The sequence below is a fragment of the Somniosus microcephalus genome, chromosome 20 (assembly GCF_052327205.1).
Source record: "Somniosus microcephalus isolate GS21.2 chromosome 20, FLI_Smic_1.0, whole genome shotgun sequence".
In the NCBI taxonomy this organism is placed as follows: domain Eukaryota; kingdom Metazoa; phylum Chordata; class Chondrichthyes; order Squaliformes; family Somniosidae; genus Somniosus; species Somniosus microcephalus.
Window position 1 is genome coordinate 54,332,650 of NC_141006.1, and position 21,096 is coordinate 54,353,745.

Sequence of the window (21,096 nt, forward strand, 5' to 3'; positions counted from 1 at the left end):
GGGGACAGGGTTTTCATTAAAACCGAAGTGGAGCGGCTCCTGAAGGAGGGGATTATTGAGGGCAGCACCAGCCCCTGGCAAGCCCAGGTTGTGGTCATTAAGACCGGCGGGAAGCAGCGCCTGGTCATCGACTACAGCCAGCCAATAAATCGCTACACCCTGCTGGACGCTTACCCACTCCCCCGCATAGCTGATATGGTCAACCAGATCGCGCAGTACCGCGTCTTCTCGACCATTGACCTGAAATCAGCATACCACCAGCTCCCTATCCGCCCTGAGGACCGCCAGTATACTGCCTTTGAGGCAAACGGCCGCCTCTATCACTTCCTTAGGGTTCCCTTTGGCGTCACCAACAGGGTCTCCGTCTTCCAAAGGGAGATGGACCTGATGGTCGATCAAAATGCGTTGCAGGCCACTTTCCCATATCTGGACAATGTGACCATCTGCGGCCATGACTTGCAGGACCATGACGCAAACCTCGAAAAATTCCTCTGCCCCGCCCAGCTCCTGAACCTGACGTATAACAAGGAGAAGTGCATATTCCGCACAACCCGCCTCGCCATCGTTGGCTGTGTTGTGGAACACGGAGTCATCGGTCCCGACCCTGACCGGATGCGCCCCCTTATGGAACTCCCACTGCCCCAAGGCCCTGAAGAGGTGCCTAGGGTTTTTCTCCTATTACGCCCAGTGGGTCCCCTACTATGCGGACAAGGCCCGTCCGCTGATCAAGTCCACCTCTTTTCCCTTGACGGCAGAGGCCCGCTTAGCCTTCCACCGTATCAAGGAAGACATTGCCAAAGCCACCATGCACGCAGTGGACGAATCCATCCCCTTCCAGGTGGAAAGCGACGCGTCCGACTTTGCCCTGGCCGCTACCTTTAATCAGGCGGGGAGACCCGTGGCCTTTTCACGAACCCTCCAGGGCCCGGAGACCAGACACTCCGCTGTTGAGAAGGAGGCCCAGGCTATTGTGGAGGCTGTGCGTCATTGGAGGCACTACCTGGCCGGAAAACGATTTACCCTGCTCACTGACCAGCGTTCAGTTGCTTTTATGCTTAACAACAAGCAGAGGGGCAAAATCAAAAACGACAAGATCTTGAGGTGGAGAATCGAACTTTCCACCTACAATTACGAGATCTTGTACCGGCCCGGGAAGCTCAATGAACCCCCGGATGCTCTATCGCGTGGCACCTGCGCCAGCGCGCAGATCGATAGACTGCGGGCCCTCCACAATGACCTCTGCCACCCGGGGGTCACCAGGTTCTTCCACTTCATCAAGGCCCGCAACCTGCCTTACTCCATTGAGGAGGTCAGGACCATGACCAGGAACTGCCAAGTCTGCGCTGAGTGCAAACCGCACTTTTATAGACCAGACAGGGCTCACCTGATAAAAGCCACTCGCCCCTTCGAGCGCCTGAGCGTTGATTTTAAAGGGCCTCTCCCCTCCTCCGACCGCAATGTGTACTTCCTCAATATTATTGATGAGTACTCCCGTTTCCCGTTCGCCATCCCCTGACCGGACATGACCAGTGCCACGGTCATTAAATGTCTGAACGACCCCTTCACCCTGTTCGGTTTCCCCAGCTATATCCATAGCGACCGGGGCTCATCGTTTATGAGCGACGAACTCCGCCAGTACCTGCTCGCGAGGGGTATTGCCACAAGCAGGGCCACCAGTTACAACCCCCGGGGGAACGGACAGGTGGAAAGAGAGAATGCGACAGTTTAGAAGGCCGCCCTGCTAGCCTTAAAGTCTAGGGGCCTTCCGACCTCCCGCTGGCAGGATGTGCTCCCCGATGCACTCCACTCTATTCGGTCACTGCTCTGCACTGCCACTAACGCCACCCCTCATGAGAAAATGTTTGTCTTCCCAAGGAAGTCCACATCGGGGACATCGCTACCGCCATGGCTGACGTCCCCAGGGCCGGTCCTACTGAGAAGACACGTGAGGACCCATAAAACGGACCCCCTGGTCGAGAGGGTCGACCTCCTCCACGCCAACCCCCAGTATGCTTACATTGCGTACCCGGAGGGGCGGGAGGACACAGCCTCCATACGAGACCTCGCACCCTCGGGGGCCCCAGTAACCCACTACCACCGCCCCCCACGATCCAATATCCAACCCCAGCAGACGGCATGCCTGGGCCCCGCGACCCGCTCGACACCCACGAGGACTACACACCAGTGCCCCAGCCTACGCGGGACTTGACGCCGGAAGCTTCATTACCCCTGCCGTCGCCACGTCGATCACAGCGGCAGACAAGACCTCCAGAGAGACTCCAATACACAAACTTTTAATACACTTCACCCCGTCGGACTCATTTTTAAACAAGGGGTGAATGTGGTAAACCACTGTTATACCTGCCTGTGTGGGTGTTTGTATTCCACTGTGTACATGTCTGTACATGCCTCGGCTGACTCCTCCCACGAGTCCAGGTATAAAGGTGACTGCTCCACAGTCCCTCTGTATTCTGGACTGGTCAACCACTCGAGGCACACCTTCATTCTCTTGTTAATAAAAGCCTGTTAGTTACTCGCTTAACCTCAGTCTTTTGAGTAATTGATAGCGCATCACCAGTGTTTTATAAAGGTTCATCATAATTTTCATGCTTTTGTACTCTATACCTCTATTCATGAGGCCCAGGATCCCGTATGCTTTTTTAACTGCTTTCTCAACCTGCCCTGCCACCTTCACCGATTTGTACACGTATACCCCTAGGTCTCTCTGTTCATGCACCCCTTTAGGATTGTACCCTTTAGTTTCTATTTCCTATCTTCATTCTTTCTACCAAAATGCATCACTTGGCACTTTCCTGCACTAAATTTCATCTGCCACATATCAACCCATTCCTCCAGCCTGTCTTTGTCCTCTTGAAGTCTTATCACTGTCCTCCTCACTGTTCACTATACTTCCAAATTTTGAAATTGTGCCCTGTACACCAACATCCAAGTCATTAATATATATCAAGAAAAGCAGTACCGACCCCCGGGGGACACCACTGTGTACCTTACTCCAGTCCGAAAACAACCGTTCACCACTACTGTCTGTTTCCTGTCACTTAGCCAATTTCGTATCCATGGTGCCACTGTCCCTTTTATTCCATGGGCTTCAACTTTGCTGGCAAGCCTATTATGTGGCACTTTGTCGAAAGCCTTTTGGAAATCCATGTACACCACGTCAACCACATTACTCTATTCAATCCTCTTTGTTACCTCATCAAAAAACTTGATCAAGTTGGTTAAACACAATTTGCTTTTAACAAATCCATGCTGGCTTTCCTTAATTAATCCACACTTGTCCAAGTGACTGTTAATTTTGTCCCTGATTATTGTTTCGAAAAGCTTCCCCACTACCGAGGTTAAACTGACTGTCCTGTAGTTGCTGGGTTTATCTTTACACCCTTTTTTGAACAAGGGTGTAACATTTGCAATTCTCCAGTCCTCTGGCACCACCTCCATTTCTAAGGAGGATTGGAAGATTATGGCCAGTACCTACGCAATTTCTTTCTTCACTTCCCTCAGCGTTCTAGGATTGTTCCCTTCTGGTTCTGGTGACTTATCTACTTTAAGTACAGCCAGCCTTTCTAATACCTCGTCTTTATCAATTTTTATTCCATCCAGTATCTCCTCTACCTCCTCCTTCACTTTGTCTATGTCTTGGTGAAGACAGATGAAAAGTACTCATTCAGCAGCTCAGCCATGCCCTCTGCCTCCATGCGTCCTTTTTGGTCCCTAATCGGCCCCACCCCTCCTCTTACTACCCATTTACTATTTATATGCCTATAGAAAACTTTTGGATTACTTTTTATGTTAGCTGCCATTCTATTCTCATACCTTCTCTTTGCCCCTCTTATTATCTTTTTCACTTCTCCTCTGAACTTTCTATATTTAGCCTAATTCTCAGATGTATTCGCAACCTGACATCTGTCATACGTGCTTTTTTTCTGCTTCACCATACTCTCTCTCTCTTTTGTCATCCAGGGAGCTCTGACTTTAGTTGCCCTACCATTCCCCCTAGTGGGAATGTACCTCGACTGTACCCAAACTATATCTTCTTTAAATTCAGCCCATTGTTCCATTACAGTTTTGCTTGCCAATCTTTGATTCCAATTTATCCGGGCCAGATTCATTCTCATCCCACTGAAAGTGGCCTTCCACCAATTAAGTATTTTTACGCCAGATTGCTCCCTATCCTTTTCCGTAGCTAATCTAAACCTTATGATACTATGATCAGTATGTTGGTGCAGTGACCACGTTGTGTTCTCTAGAGTCACTCCCATGACTTCATGGTTTTAAACAACTCGAGCAAATCACCCTGTAATTTCCTCTATTCTAACAAAAACAGACACAGACTTTCAAGTCTGTCTTTGTATTTGTATTTCTTCATACCAGGCAGCATCCTGGTGAATCTGTGCTGTACCCTCTCTAAAGCCTCAACATCCTTCTGATAGCATGGAGCCCAACACTGCACACAGTCCTCCAATTGTGGCCTTACTGAAGATTGATATAGATTCTCCATTATATCTCAACTTTTATATTCTATACCTCTTGCTATAAAACCCAATATTCAATTAACTTTTTTATGGCCTTATCCACTTCAGTTTCTGCTTTTCGTGTCTTGTGAACCTGAAGCCCAAATCCCTCTGCTTTAAAAAAAAAATGTATTTATTCATTCACGGGACAGAAGTCGTGGGTTTGGGAGCTGTTGTCAAAGAAGCCTTGTGGAGTTGCTGCAGTGCAGCTTGTAGATGGTACACACATCTTTCACACCGCTCAGCCTTCCCCCATTCAAAGTATAATTATTACTTGTATATTACTAATCAAAATGTACCACCTCACATTTACTGACATTGAATACTATCTGCCACTGTTTATGCCTGTTCCACCATCTTGTCACTACGCTCTTGTGGATTCCTTTGGTCCTCAGAATTATTTTCTGTGCCTCCTAGTATCATCTGCAAATTTGGACACCACTCCCTCTAGGCCTATATCCAAATGACTGATGTACACAGTAAATCGACACAGTCCCAGAACAGATCCCTGTGGGACACTCATTTCCAACCGCTCTGAGAAAGTGCTCTTAACTCCGACTCTCTTTTCCCGTCTTGAATCCAATTTGCTACCTTTTCCTAATACCGTACCCCTTAATCTTCTGCAATAGTCTCCTGTCTAGAACCTTGTCAGAGGCTCTCATAGTCCTGTCAATAGGCTCGGTTTCTCCAGTCTCCTTGTACCAAAAGCCTGTTATAGCTGGTATCATCTTTGTGAATCTCTTCTGCACCTCTTCCATGGCTTCCACGTCCTTCTTTAAAGTAAGGTTCTCCTATTGTAAGCAATAACAATTAAGCACTCTGCATGTTGTACAAGTCTCTATTATCTCCTTCATTTATCTAGTATGTGAATGTTTACAACTTCAGTGGGCATAGTCCCACCCCTTGGGGCTTGTGATTTGTTTCTGTACTGAGTGCTTTCCTTGTGGAGTAAGTGTTAGCTGGCTGCAGAGTGTCACTGACAACCTGTTGGAATTCTGGTGGCCCTCGACCTCTCTGGGCTATGGATTGCCCAGTCTCTGTGTGAGAGAGCCAGGTACATCTGAAAGTGTGGTGGTTGACTGTTGTCTGTTTAAGTTACCTCCTCCCATGCGTTGTGCATATGTTGCTTTGACCACCTTAAAAGTGTGTGCTTTTTCTCCCTAGCTCCCAGGAGAAGGGTTAGCAGGTCCTGGCTAATTAAACTGTTCCTCGTTCATTAAACCCAAAATCTTCAGCAATTTGATGAGTCATCTGTTGGCTTTGACGTACCAATGCTATTTCCGTTGCTTAAATGTCTCCTAGTTGCAGTGCATAGGTGATTTAGTGCTCCACCCTTCTCATTGTCTGGCCTGCTTTGTGGGAGGGACTACCCTCATTTTAGCGCTCCGAATGAAAGCACCAACCTTTTGTGTAAACTTCAGGCAAGCATTCCTCCTCAGACCTTGGCCCACAGCACCTGGTTAAAGCACTTTCCAAGCTTGTTTATCAGTGTTTCTACAGTGCAGTTCCTGTCTGCCACTTAAACAAAGGCAGTCAGTTAGAATGTTTGAAGAAAGTCCCAGTAATTGATAGTCCTTCAACTGACAAAGGGGCCAGAATGCCCGTAACCGCTGACTGATCTGACCACTTACACATTTTGGAAACAAAAAGAACAATTAAACTCACACCACCCTGTGCTATTTTATCCTAACTAGATGTTGTGGCCTAGAGGAGGATAATACAACTAGTGATGGGCAATGCAATTACTTTCGTATGACGGGAAAAGCTTATAATGCGATGTCTAGTTTGGCTAACCATTCGATGGCCTCCTGAGATGCCGAGTGGAAAAACTAGGTGTCTCCGGCAACCGATCTTAGTGGGCAGGTTGATGTGATGTGTTCAATGGTGTAGGACTCATATGGCCACAGTCGCACTTTGGGTCGTCCCTCATCTTCCACCTGTGGAGCAGGTGGCCGCATCATCCAGGCCCTGTGTAGATTGGGTTGAGCGCTGTCCACTATCTTTGAGGGAGGTCGAAGCCCGGGACCTCTGCTGTTGGGCCAGTGATGAGGTGTTGGTACTTTATGTTGCATGAGTCCCACAATTCTGTCCATCTGGATAGTGTGTTGATACCAGCTGCATGAATATTGGCTGCTATTTCCCAGAATGGCCGGCGCGATTTTAAGCACTTTTGTGGTGGGTTTATCAAGTCTTCATGAATGGGAAGGTCGTTGTTGCTTATGATTTTTTCCATCTCACAGAGCACGGTGGCGTCGCGGCAGGTGGAGCAATGCGGGAGCCACTCAGTCCCTGACACCGTCTTCATGGCGGCGTTTAACTGCACGTCCACGATCTTTGTGTGGTGCCTGCAGGACCATGAGGCAGAGCAGTAATCTGCAGCTGAGTAGACTAGAGCCACTACTGCAGTGAGAAGTGTTCTGGCTGTGCTCCCCATGACGTTCCAGCAAGTTTCCAGACCAGGTTCACCCTGGTTTTTACTTTTTGGCTGATGTTGGTGAGATGAGGCCACAGGTGAGAGTCCTGTCCAAGGTGACGCCCAGGTATTTTGGGTGGGGTTCATGTGATTGGCAATAAATGTAACCCCCCATACTGAGAAAAAATATTTTCCTGATAATATTTGTAAAACAGTGTAGCAACGGGCATACCATGAACAATGCCACAGGAGATCTGCTAATTATATTGGCCAAGATTTGCATGGCAACAAATTCAATACTGTTCTCCCTCTCCCGCCCTGACCATCTTGTAAGTATGTCTCATTTCATTCATTTCAGATTCCATGTGGGTGAAGACAGTAAAGTCAATGAGGTTCCTGTTACAGGAGCATGTACTTAAACAGGTTTGTACTCCAAAGGAATCCTCGTCGGTGTACTTTGATGCAGCTTGAAATCAGTGTTTGTAATGATCTGTGACACTGAGTGTGACATCACACAGTGTGATCAATGTCAGCGATCCCAATTGAAGCAGTACGATATCACTCAACTGGTGATGCTTGTGCTTACTGTAAATTTCAATCAGGCAGCATTAACTGGTTCAGAATAGGAGCAAACTAAAAAGGAACTGGAGTAAAGTTCCTGGGTACTGTGTCAGTGGCTGACCATCCTTCACTGTTCACAGACCGCAGAACTGGACACGGAGCCACTGGTTGAATGTGTTTGATGCTGAGGTTGCACGCAGTTTTGTTCAGTCTGAGCGAGTGGCTGGGGGAGAGGAATGGCATCAGTAGTAAGGGAGCAGAGTTTGTGGTGGACACCAAAGATGACGGCTTCAGTGTTCCCACCTTTAAGCTGAAGGAGGTTTTGGCTCATCCAGGACTTGATGTTGGAGAGTAGAGTGAGAGAAGTGGTGAAGAGATAGACGTGGGAATGTCAACATATGAGTGGAAGCTCATCCCCCGCCCCAACCACTGCCTGCGGATGATATCTCCAAGGGACAACATACAAGTGAAGAGGCGGCCAAGGCTAGATCCTTGGAAAACTCTGAAGGTGACTGCAGGGAAGAAGGAGAAACCATTGCTGGAGATGCACTGGCTTTGTCTGGACAGGTAGGAATGGTACAGATGATGTTTGACATGTCTTCAAGTTCTCGCCATGTGTTTCAGGAAGAGCTTTTACACAAGGTGATGTGGTTCAGTCCCACTGTGATAAAACAATTTCTGAAAAGTCAGGCAGCCTTCGGATATCCACATATCTCACGAGAGCTGGGAAAACACATGGACAGCAGGAATATCATCAGATTCAGCAATGGGAAACCACTAAGGGAGAAAATGAGTAAGGAAATAGACGGTGTGTAAAATGCTATTTACTGTATGTTGATGCTCAGTGTAACCTCAGCCTAGCTGGTGCTGAAACCCTCATCCCTGCCTTTGTTACTTCTGTACTGAACTGTCCCAATGTTCTCCTGGCTGACCTCCAATCTCCACCTAAAGTTCAGCACATCCTGACTCGCACCAAGCCCCGATCACACTTGTGCTCGTTGACCGACCTTGACTCTCGCTTCCCCGAACACCTCAAATTTAAAATAATCATCTTTTGTTTTTAAGAATTTTTTTTATTCATTCGTCGTATGTGGGCGTCGCCATCAAGGCCAGCATTTTTTGTCCATCCCTAATTGACCTTGAGAAGGTGGTGGTGAGCTGCCTTCTTGAACCGCTGCAGTCAGTGTGGTGAAGGTACTCTCATAATGCTGTTAGGTAGGGAGTTCAAGGAGTTTGACCCAGTGATGATGAAGGAACGGCAATATATTTCCAAGCCAGATTGGTGTATGACTTGGAATGTAATTTGGAGGTGCTCGTATTCTTGTACGCCTGCTGTCCTTGTCCTAGTTGGTAGAGGTCACGGGTTTGGGAAGTGCTGTCTAAGAAGCCTTGGTGAGTGGCTGCAGTGCATCTTGTAGCTGGAACACACTGCAGATAAGGTGCGCTGGCGGTGGAGGGATTGCATGCTTAAGGTGGTGGATGGGGTGCCAATCAAGCCGGCTGCTTTGTCCTGGATGGTGTCAAGCTTGTTGAGTGTTGTTGGAGCTGCACTCATCCAGGCAAGTGGAGAGTATTCCATTACACTCTTGACTTGTGCCGTGTAGATGGTGGAAAGGCTTTGGGGAGTCGGCAGGTGAGTCCATTGCTGCAGAATACCCAGCCTCTGACCTCCTGTAGCTACAGTATTTATGTGGTTGGTCCAGTTAAGCTTCTGGTGAATGGTGACTCTTCCGCCCCCCCCCGCCCCTGCCCCCAGAATGTTGATGGTGGGGGATTCGATGATGGTATTGCCATTGAATGTCTTGGAGAGGTGGTTAGATTTTCTCTTGTTGGAGATGGTCATTGCCTGTCATTTGTGTGGCACGAATGTTACTTGCCACTTATCAGCTCAAGCCTGAATGTTGTCCAGGTCTTGCTGCATGCGGGCACAGACTGCTACATTGTCAGAGGAGTTGCGAATGGAACTGAACACTGTGCAGTCATCAGCGAACATCTCCATTTCTGAGCTTATGATGGAGGGAAGGTCATTGATGAAGCAGCTGTGGATGGTTGGGCCTAGGACACTGCCCTGAGGAACTCTTGCAGCGATGAACTGGGGCTGAGATGATTTGGCCTCCTACAACCACAACCATCGTCATTTGTGCTCATTATGACTCCAGCCACTGGAGAGTTTTCCCCTGATTCCCATTGACTTCAATTTTATTAGGGCTCTTGGTGCCACACTCGGTCAAATGCTGCCTTGATGTCAAGGGCAGTCAGTCTCACCTCAGCTCTCGAATTCAGCTCTTTTGTCCATGTTTGTACCAAGGCTGTAATGAGTTCTGGAGCCGAGTGGTCATGGCGGAACCCAAACTGAGCATCGGTGAGCAGGTTGTTGGTGAGTAAGTGCCGCTTGATAGCACTGTCGATGACACCTTCCATCACTTTGCTGATGATTGAGAGTAGACTGATGGGGTGGTAATTGGTCAGATTGGATTTGTCCAGCTTTTTATGGACAGGACATACCTGGACAATTTTCAACTTTGCCGGGTAGATGCCAGTGTTGTAGCTGTACTGGAACAGCTTGGCTAGAAGCGCAACTAGTTTTGGAGCACAAATTTTCAGCACTACAACCAAGATGCTTTTGGGGCCCATAGCATTTGCTCTAACCAGTGCACTCAGCAGTTTCTTGCTATCACGTGGAGTGTTTAAATTCCTTCATGGTCTCGGCTCTCCCTATCTCTGCAACCTCCTCCAGGCCTACAACACCCCCCACACTCTCCCAACTCTGTTCCTCCAACTGTGGCCTCGTGCATCTCTTTCTGCCTCACTTTGCCCCTCCGTTGGTGGCCATGCCTTCAGCTGCCTAGGCCCCAAGCTCTTGAATTCGCCCCCTAAACCGCTCTGTGTCTTCACCTGCCCCCCCCTCCATGACCCTAATTAAAACCCATTTCTGACCAAGCTTTTGGTCACCCACCCCCGTCCCCATCAATATAGCCTTTAGCTCATGGTCCATTTTTTGTCTCATTACGTTTCTGTGAAGCAGCTTGGGACATATTTCTATGTTAAAAGCGCTATATAAATGCAAATTGTTATTGTTGGACCTCATAGTCATCAAACTGAACTGTAACCTGCTCTTCAGCAAGTTTCTGTGTTTGTCTCTCTTCCCCACCTCCCACCATAGTGTCTCTCTTTCCACCAGCACCCCACTCACTGCTGTTCATGCTTCCCTCTCACACTCTGTTAATTTTCAATGTTCAATTGTTAAGTTCCCTTGTTCTAATGTTATTTTTCCACAGGGGGTCGTTATGTTGATGTTGCTGATTCCTCCACTGAGAGCTGCCCACCCAAAATACAATTACACACCAAACACAGCTGTTGTACCAATCGATACGATATCTTTCATTTCTACTTTTGCACTCCCTCCTCTTCTGACCCCTGGCTGTTCCGAATGGCAGGGGCTCTGGCCTCGGAATGGAGGGCAGTAGCCAGAGATTTGGGTTTCAGTGACGCAGACATAGCGAAAACAGCCTTGGATCCTTGGTACAACCACCAGCACCGAATGTTCCACCTCCTGAAGAGACTGATGGGAGAGCAGAGTGTGAAGTTCACAGAGCTGTGCTTCCTGCTGCTGTGTAAAGGCAAAGAATATAAATGTTGCGGGTACCTCCAGGATATTATAGGTACAGCCCTACCTGATGCCGATTGTTCACCTGTTTTGAGGTAAGATGGCTCCTTTGTGAATATTTACACAGGGGATGAGCCATTGCTGCCAAAATATGTTTGGTTTAAATAAAAGATAGACGCGTAGAAAAATGTATGCACCAATAACGGATAACAAGACTGCAGAAAAGCTAAAACTCCTATCAGGCAATGGAGTCACATGATGTAATCCTGTTATATCTGCTGGAACTACAAGTGCCTTCTCTGCCTTGATAAGGAACAGTGATCTCCGCTGAGTGGCAGTAGGGTGGGAACAGAATAATCACATTTATCCTTTTGTGCAACTCCTTAATCTCTGGTTACAAAAATTGGAAACCTGACTAACACACATCTATATTAATAAACGTTAACCTGCATGTCTGATGTGTCCATATACGAAGCTCACTGACTCAAATTTCCCCTTTGCTAAAAATCAACCAATCAAAACCCTAATCTTTTACAACTATTTCACTGTCTGGAGAATCTGTTCAACAGCAGCCAGTCAAATCCCCCAACAGAAGACTGTGAAATCTGTTGGGTTACCATGACGTTTTCTCATCCAACCAATAATACATAACCCTAAAAATAATCATTCTAACATAATAACCACGAAATATTCAACAATTATAGGGGGGTGGAAATCATAAGCTTACTGACCACACCTTCCAAACCCTCCTACATGGTCGTTGTCATAGAGTCATAACGGCACAGAAGGAGGCCATTCAGACCATCGAGTCCGTGCCGGCTCTCTGTGTAGAGCAAGCCAGTCAGTCCCATTCCCCCGCTCTATCCCTGTATCCCTGCAAGTTTATTTCCCTCAAGTGCCTATCCAGTCTCCCCTTGAAAACATTGACTGTCTCCACTTCCACCACTTCCGTCGGCAGTGAATTCCAGGTCATCACCACTTGCTGTGAGAAAAGTTTTTCCTCATGTCCCCCCTGTATCTCTTGCCCAAAACCGTAAATCTGTGGCCCCTAGTCCTTGTACCATCAACTAGTGGGGACAGCCTTTCCCCGTCTAGCCTATCCAAACCCGTCATAATCTTGTACACCTCTATCAAATCACCCCTCAACCGCCTTTGCTCCAATGAAAGCAAATCCAGCTTCTCCAACCTGTCCTTGTAGCCAAGATACCCCATCCCCGGAACCATTCTGGTAAATCTCCTCTGCACCCTCTCAAGGGCCTTCACATCCTTCCTAAAGTGTGGTGACCAGAACTGGACGCAATACTTCAGTTGTGGTCTAACCAGTGCTTTATAAAGGTTCAGCATAACTTCTCAACTTTTGTACTGAATACCTCCTATTTATGAAGCCCAAGATCCCATATGCTTTGTTAACCACTCTCTCAATATGTCCAGCCACCTTCAGGGACCTATGCACATTAACTTCCAGGTCCCTCTGTCCCTGCATACTCTTTAAAACTGTACCATTAAGTGTATATTGCCTCTCCCTGTTCCTTCTGCCAGAATACATCACCTCGCACTTCTCTGTATTAAATTCCATCTGCCACTTGTCTGCCCATTCTGCTAGCCTTCGTATGTCCTGTTGCAGTTGATTGATAGCATCATCACTGTTTGCCACACCCCTAAGTTTGGTGTCATCGGCAAATTTAGAAATTTTACTCTGTATTTCAATATCCAGGTCATTTTTCAAAAAAAGCAGTGGCCCCAGCACTAACCCTCGGGGAACACCACTGTCTACCATCCTCAAGTCTGAAAAACAGCCATTTACCACAACTCGTTGTTTTCTGTCCTTAAGCCAATTCCTTATCCAAGCTGCCACTGACCCACTTATTCCATGAGCCTCAATTTTGTTAACCAGCCTTCTATGTGGTACTTTGTCAAATGCCTTCCGAAAATCCATGTAGACAACATCCATTGCATTCCCTTCATCAATCCTCTCTGTTACTTCATCAAAAAATTCAATTAGATTAGTCAAACACGATCTTCCTTTTACATCCCGTGTTGGCTCACCTTAATTAGCTTAAACCTCTGCAAGTGCCCGTGAATTTTTTCCTTGATTGTTTCTAAAACTTTCCTCACCACTGATGTTAAACTGACCGACCTGTAGTTACTCGGATTGTCCTTGCACCCTTTCGTGGACAATGGTGTCACATTTGCCACTTTCCAATCCTCAGACCCCTCCCTTGCATCTAGGGAAGATTGGAAAATTATGGCTATCTTCTCCACCAAATCCCTTAGCCATCTGGACCAGGCGACTTATCCATTCTAAGCATACCAGCCTTTCTAGTACATCCTGTCTATCAATTTTCACCACTTCCATTGCTTCTAACTTTTCCACTTCTACCGATATTTTGTCAGCATCCAACTCCTTAGTAAACACTGATGCAAAGTACTCATTGAGTATTCTAGCCTTGCCTTGTGCCTCTAAACATATATCACCTTCTTTGTCCCTAATAGGCCCCACCCCACCTCTTACTACCCGCTTATTGTTTACATGACAGTAGAAGATTTTGGGTTCCCTTTTATGTTAACCGCCATTCTACTCTCATTCTCTCTTTGCCAATCTTATTTTCATCTTCACTTCCCCTCAACTTATTGTATTTGGTCTGGATCTCCCTTGAAGAATTCACCTGACATGCATCATACAACCTCTTTTTTTGTTTCATCATCTTCTCTATCTCCCACGTCATCCAAGGAGCCCTTGATTTGGTTCCCTTACCCTTCCCTCTTGTTGGAATATAACTAGCCTGTACTTGGAACATCTCCTCCTTAAAGATCACCCATTGTTCTGTTACAGTTTTTCCTGTCAGTCTTTGGTTCCATTTTACTCTGGCTAGATCCTTTCGCGTCCTATTGAAGTTAGCCCTATTCCAGTTTAGAAGTTGCACTCTAGATTGTTCCTTGCTCCTCTCCATTGCCAATCTAAATCTTACGATACGATGATCACTTGTATCCAACCTGGCCCACCTCATTCCCCAGCACCAGATCCAGCAAAGCCTCCTGCCTAGTTGGGCCAAGAACATACTTGTCAAGGAAATTCTCAGAAATTCCTCCCCGTCCTTTCCCTTTACCCTAGCATTATCCCAATCGATATTAGGGTATTTAAAGTCTCCCAATATTACCACTCTATAGCTCGTGCATATCTCTGCGATTTCCCCGCAGATTTGCTCCTCTACACCTCTCTCACTATTTGGAGGCCTGTAGAATACCCCCAATAGCGTGATCATACCCTTTTTGCTCCTCAACTCTAACCAAATGGATTCTGTCCTTGTTCCCTCAAGAACATCCTCCCTTTCCAACACTACAATGTCTTCCTTAATCAGCACTGCCACCCCACCTCCATTTTTTCCTTCCTTATCTTTTCTGAACACCTTGTACCCTTGAATATTAAGTGCCCAGTCCTCACCGGTTTTAAGTCACGTTTCCTTTATTGCCACAACATCATATTGCCACACAGCTAATTGTGCTTGTAGCTCACCAATCTTATTCACCATACTTTGCATTTACATACATGCATTCTAAACCCATTTTTGAATTTTTCTTAGTCTGCTCCTATCTAATATGATACTACTACCGCCTCTAGTACTATCTTCTCTCGTACAATCCAACACACTCACTCTTTTATGCACCTTATTCCCCTTTTCTACTCCTATATGCTGGTGCCCAACCCCCTGCCAAGCTGATTTAAACCCTCCCCTACAGCACTAACAAACCTCCCTGCGAGAATATTGGTCCCGGCTCTGTTGAGGTGTAACCCGTCCGGCTTGTACAGGTCCCACCTTCCCCAGAAACGGTCCCAATGCCTCAGGAATCTAAAGCCCTCCCTCCTGCACCATCTCGCCAGCTATGCATTCATTTGTTCTATCCTATTCCTGTACTCACTAGCACGTGGCACCGGGAGTAATCCGGAGATTACTACCTTTGAGGTCCTGCTTTTTAATCTCTCTCCTAGTTCCCTAAACTCTGCCGGCAGGACCTCATCCCTCTTTCTGCCTATGTCGTTGGTACCGATATGGACAACGACCTCTGGCTGTTCACTCTCTTTCCCCCCCCCCCCCACCCCAAGAGTGTCCAGCAGCCGCTCAGTGACGTCCTTGGATGGATTTAACTGCTGCCGGTAGCCTCTGGCCTACATTCTGCTTTGTTCCCTGAGCTTGGGTCCGCCAGGTGAGCCGTGCTATTTTTTGGGCTTTGACACTTGGGTGATGTCAGTGCCCAAAGCAGTTTACAGTCTGACAATTGAGAAACTGCTATTTTTATACCTGGCAAAAGAAGTGAGAATGTGATCAAGCAGAATTAAATGTAATGCTGAGGGTTTCGTACTATACCACAGACACTCGATTTATGAGCATATTGTACCGTTCTGGAACTTCAGAAAATATATTTTGATGTCTGTTACCTCTGTAAATTTGCTGACTTTGAATTGCGCTGAAGCATTATGTGGCCCCCGTTTATATGTTAATGTTTGATATTTCTTTTTATTCAGATACCAGCACATTGAACAATTAAAAGTGGGTGAAACAGAATCACTTGTAGCTTTTTATAAAAAAGGACATGACTGTCCCACAATAAAAGAAATCAGCGGAAAGGAGTTTGAGAGTTTTCTTCAGGCGGTCTCGCTGCTTGGCCCAGTGTATGATGTGCACACGCCTGTCAAGGGAGCAGAAGTGCTCTTGTACCTTCCTAGCGACGCATCTGCTCGTAAGTGCTTTTATAGATGAATATTGTGTTGTTCAAAATGGGGCAGACGAGTGCTCAGAATGATCCCCATGCTGTATTTGTACCCGGTGTTTGTTCGGTGTCGAGCAATTGCATCAGCCCTGGCCTGAGTTAGATGCTTCAACCAGAATATTGATACCCACGGTTTCTGGCATTTGCACTGTTGGCACCCTAGGTATCATTATGACTTGAGTGATACGGCCGATTTTGTGATAAATGTTGACGTTTTCTGCTGTTTACTCCGATCTGCTGGGATGATAAAATAACCCTTGATGCCCTGATTCACTTTACTTAACACCTTAGGTAGCTCCCATTTTCAGCTGTTTTTATCCAAGATCTTCAACCTCCATAGACCAGCACACGAAGGCTAATCGCTGCCTCTGCTGAAATCGGCTAACTCAGCCATGCCACGCGCCCCCAATCATGCCACGCGGGTGATACCAGACGAGGGTGATACTATTGAGTCAAAGCCTGCTCCGCCTGTTCAGGTCTCCGAAGCTAAACATCCATAAAATGCTAAAATATGGGTGGAAATGCCACTCACTCTTAGATATCCAATTTTCTGGATCTGCCTTTTGAACTGCTTCGGAGATGGAAAAACTCTTTGAAACACAGCCCTGCAGTTTATATCACTAAAATTATTGCATTTGAAGTCATCCATGAGGTGCCTAACATGTCCCTTTGTCAAAGGATAAACACTAATGCTGAAGACGGGGATATACTGAAACTCCTACAGGGACAACAGCAGTAATGAGGGAACCACAAGATAAAAGGATTGGAGTAAAATGCCCGATCAATCTACGGCCACATTCAGTTTGGGCTACATTTAATCACTCTGTTAACTTCATCTAACTTCAACAGTGACTCAGTTGGTAAATGCACCACCCAGCAAGGAAGGCCCCAGTGAAGAATAATCGACAGGAACACAATCGCTGATTTATGCAAGGAGTTAATGGATTTCTTCATCAGCAAGATCTTTTTTTAATGGGCATTGCTAACCAGGCTGGCATTTATTGCCCGTCCCTGGTTGCCCTTGAGAAGATGGTGGTGAGCCATCTTCTTGAACCACCGCAGACCGTGTGGTGAAGATACTCCCACAGTGCTGTTTGGATAGCAAGCTGGCTACAAAACAGAAAAGAGAGAGTAGGGGTTAAAGGTAGTTACTCAGACTGGTAAAAGATGGGAAGCTGCGTTTCACAATTATCAGTGCTGTTGTTCACCATTTCCATAAACGATTTGGACTCTGGAATTGGAAGCACAGTTTCAAAATCTGCAGACGACACCAAATTGGGAGGTGTAGTTAATACCGAGGAAGACTGCGACAAAATATAGAAAGAAATGAATAAACTTGCAAAATGGGCATGTAATTGGCAAATGCATTTTAATGTAGATAAATGTGAGGTGGTACATTTAGGTAGGAAGTATAAGGAGGCCATATGTGCCTAAATGTAGTGGAGGAGCCAAGGGATCTGGGGGTACAGATACTCAAATCACTAAAAGTAACAATGCAGGTTAATAAGGCCATAAAAAATGCAAACAAAGCACCAGGGTTCATTTCTAGAGGGATAGAATTGAAAAGCAGAGAAGTTATTTTAAACTTGGATAGAACTTTGGTTAAACCACACTTGGGGTACTATGAACAGTTCTGGTCTCCAGATTATAAAAAGGATATAGAGGCACTGGAGAAGGCGCAAAGAAGATTTACTAGAATGATGCCAGAACGGGAAAGATTGAACAGGCTGGGGCTGTTTTCTCAAGAAAAGAGAAGGCTGAGTGAGGGGTGACCTGATAGAGGCCTTCAAGATTATGAAAGGGTTTGATAGAGTAGATGTAGAGAATAAGTTTCCACTTGTGGGCGAGTCCAAAACTAGGGGCCATAGATAGAAGATAGTCACTAATAAATCCAATAGGGAATTCAGGAGAAACTTCTTTACCCATAGAGTGGTTAGAATGTGGAACTTGCTACCACAGGGAGTAGTTGAGGCGACTAGCATAGATGCATTTCATGGGAACCTAGATAAACACGAGGGAGAAAGGAATAGAAGGATACGTTGATTGGGTTAGAAGAAGGAGGTTGGGAGGAGGCTCAGTTGGAGCATAAATACTGGCATGGTCCTGTTGGGCCGAATGGCCTGTTTTGTGCTGTAAATGCTATGTAATACTATGCAATAGTATGTAGGTCAAGATTTCCAGGATTTTGACCCAGCGTCGACGAAGGAATGGTGATATATGTACAAGTCCGGATGGTGTGTGATTTGGATACGAACTTGGAGGTGATGGTGTTCTTATGCACCTGCTGCCCTTGTCCTTCTAGGTGGGCAGCAGCTGCATGAGAATACCATCATCTCCAAGGCTGCGGGTTTGGGAGGTGCTATTAAAGCAGCCTTGGCACGTTGTTGCAGTGCATCCTGTAGATAGTGCACACTGCAGCCACAGTACACCAGTGGTGGAAGGAGTGGATGGTTAAGGTGGTGGATGGACTGTCGATTAAGCGGACTGATACTGCTCCTGGCATGCTCTTCTGCACTCCTCGTTGAACCAGGGTCAGTCCCCTGGCTTGGTGGTAATGGTAGGGTGAGGGATATGCCAGGCCATGAGGTTACAGATTGTGGTGGAATACAATTCTGCTGCTGCTGAAGGCCCACAGCACCTCATGGATGCCCAGTTTTGAGCTGCTAGATCTGTTCTGAATCTATCCCATTTAGCACGGTGGCAGTGCCACACAACACGATGGAAGGTGTCCTCAGTGTGACGACGGGACTTCGTCTCCACAAGGACTGTGCAGTGGTCACTGCTACTAAAGCTGTCATGGACAGATGCATCTGCGACAGGTAGATTGGTGAGGATGCGGTCAAAGAGGTTTTTCCCTCGTGCTGGTTCTCTCGCCACCTGCTGCAGAACCTAGGTGGTAATCGGCAGGAGGGTCCTTGCCTATGCTTGACCTGAAGCCATGAGATTTCATGGGGTCTGGAGTCAATGTTGAGGACTGGGAGCCACTTCCTCCCGACTGTATGCCACTGTGCCGCCACCTCTGGTGGGTCTGTCCTGCTGGTGAAAGGTATGATTCTGTGAGTATGACTATGTCAGGCTGTTGCTTGACTAGTCTGTGGGACACCTCCCACTTTTGGCACAAGTGCCCAGCTGTTAGTGAGGAGGACTTTGTTTGCAGGGTCAACTGGGCTGGGTGTGCCCTTGTCATGTCCAAAGTTGAGGTCGATGCCAGGTGGCCCGTCCGGTTTTATTCTTTTTATTGTGTTTCGTAGCGGTTTGGTACAACAGTTGCTTGCTGGGCCATTTCAGAGGGCAGTTAAAAGTCAACCACTTTGCTGTGGGTCTGGAGTCACATATAGGCCAGACCAGGTAAGGACGGCAGATTTTTAGTGAACCAGATGGGTTTTTAACGACAATCCGGTAGTTTCATGGTCATCATTACTGATACTAGCTTTTTATTCCAGATTTATTGAATTAACTGAATTTAAATTCCTCAGCTGCCATGGTGGGATTTGAACTCGCGTCTCTAGGTCATTAGCCCAGGCCTCTGGATTACTAGTCCAGTAACATAACCACTATGCTACCGTACCTGTGAAGTTAGAGAAGTAGAGTCCGTATTATTCATTTCCATATCTGTGCGTAAATTGATACTCCGGATGTTCCAAGATTGCGAAGATATCTGAACATGCCAACCTGTATGAGACAGAGAGGCACTTATTTGGACCCCATGCTGACGGGCAGGGGAACTTACTGTTCTAAATACTCAACTTCATGGACCTAAGGCTGTGGGTTGCAGCTACAGAGGTCTCGCATTGAAGATGGGCTGCCTGCTGCTCTTGTTCAGACATACCACCCTCTTTTCAGCAATGGATGATGAGTGACAGTCAATACGATATATAGTTGTCAAGGGCATTTCGTCTTTTCCTTCTGCTGAACTATCACCTGAAGGGTCTTCTCAGTGAAGCAGGTTTCTTTACCCCTTACTGCCTCTATTAGCACTCCAGTTTAAAGGCTCCTCAGCTGGACAGACTATGGGTTATTGATGTTTTTTTAAATTCGTATTACAATGGTTGATTTGGCTGCTCTGTATATCCTAACGCAACTTGACCCTTGCTAGATGTGCGCTGAAAGGGTTAAAAAAAACATTGACTAATTTCACCAAGTGCACCATGACGAATTGACTCGGTGAACATTTCTAGTTTTTTTATGAAGTTTGTGTTGATTGGAACTGTGGTGTTCACTGTGGCTGACCTTTTACTCCACAGAGGAATCTGTAAGTGCATCGTTCCTGGGGGAAAGTCTCCGTGCTCTCTCTGCAGTGATGTCCCTGGACTTCTTTGTTGCACAGCTGTCTAATTTTCTTCCAGAAGAAAAACAAGAGGTAGTCTTGTAAATTCTACTTTATTAATGTACTGTAATATCTGTTTGTTTATGTGTTGGCATGTGATCTGTGAAATTTTACCACATTATATATAGTGGGGTTAATTCTCTTGTACTTCGCAACTATTTCATCATTGTGTTTCCAGATTACAAAAGGAAACCCATGGAGAAAGATTGTAATTGTAACTGAACCCAGGCTTTATCCAGTGATTGTGCGCTCCCTACAGGGAGCCTCACTTGATAGGCGCGCAGGGCACAGAATCAACCCTAGGATGTGTCCCTGTCTATGACCCATCCTCTGGTCCAATCAGGCTTCCCACTGGCAGAGCAGGAGCAATGAATTTGCCCCCAATAGCTTATGTTGTCTTTGATATCAAGAGTCGAAAGATCTCAATTAAAAAAAAAAAAAAATTGATTTCAACCAAGTTGCATCCTCAATTTCTTTACGTGAAAAGATTGAATAGAATGGGAAGCCTGAATACACCATTTGCTGACGATGGGTGTAGTATTTCATTCAGACTATAAATCAGACAAATGCACAGTATTCAGTGCAAACAGGATATTTACTGTAATTACAATCCTCACTATTCTTGAAATATCAACAAACATGCTTCTTGTGCATTAATTCTCAACATAAAACTACAGGTGTGGAAAAACGCCTATTATCTCTAACTGGCTGCTGACATAAATAATATTCCTCACTTTATCAACTGACTGCATTTCACAAGAATTATTAACTGTACACTGAACCAGGAACTCTGCAATTTTCACAGATACAGGCACCAACACCCTTCTAGTGCCTCACCCATTCCTCCTGTGAGCCGGGTCAATGATTATTGGTAGGCTGTTCAACTGTG

The 21,096-nt window shown here is 46.3% G+C and overlaps 1 pseudogene across 1 annotated transcript in view; it reads left to right on the top strand.

The window, feature by feature from the left end:
• The window catches only part of LOC147103270 (uncharacterized), a 66,300-nt pseudogene that overhangs the window by 21,871 nt on the left and 23,333 nt on the right, over window positions 1-21,096 (top strand). The window contains exons 5-9 of the transcript XR_015073005.1: window positions 7,304-7,368; window positions 8,131-8,314; window positions 10,785-11,208; window positions 15,636-15,850; window positions 20,125-20,240. The product of XR_015073005.1 is annotated as an uncharacterized LOC147103270 (transcript). The remainder of the gene's footprint in view (window positions 1-7,303; window positions 7,369-8,130; window positions 8,315-10,784; window positions 11,209-15,635; window positions 15,851-20,124; window positions 20,241-21,096) is intronic.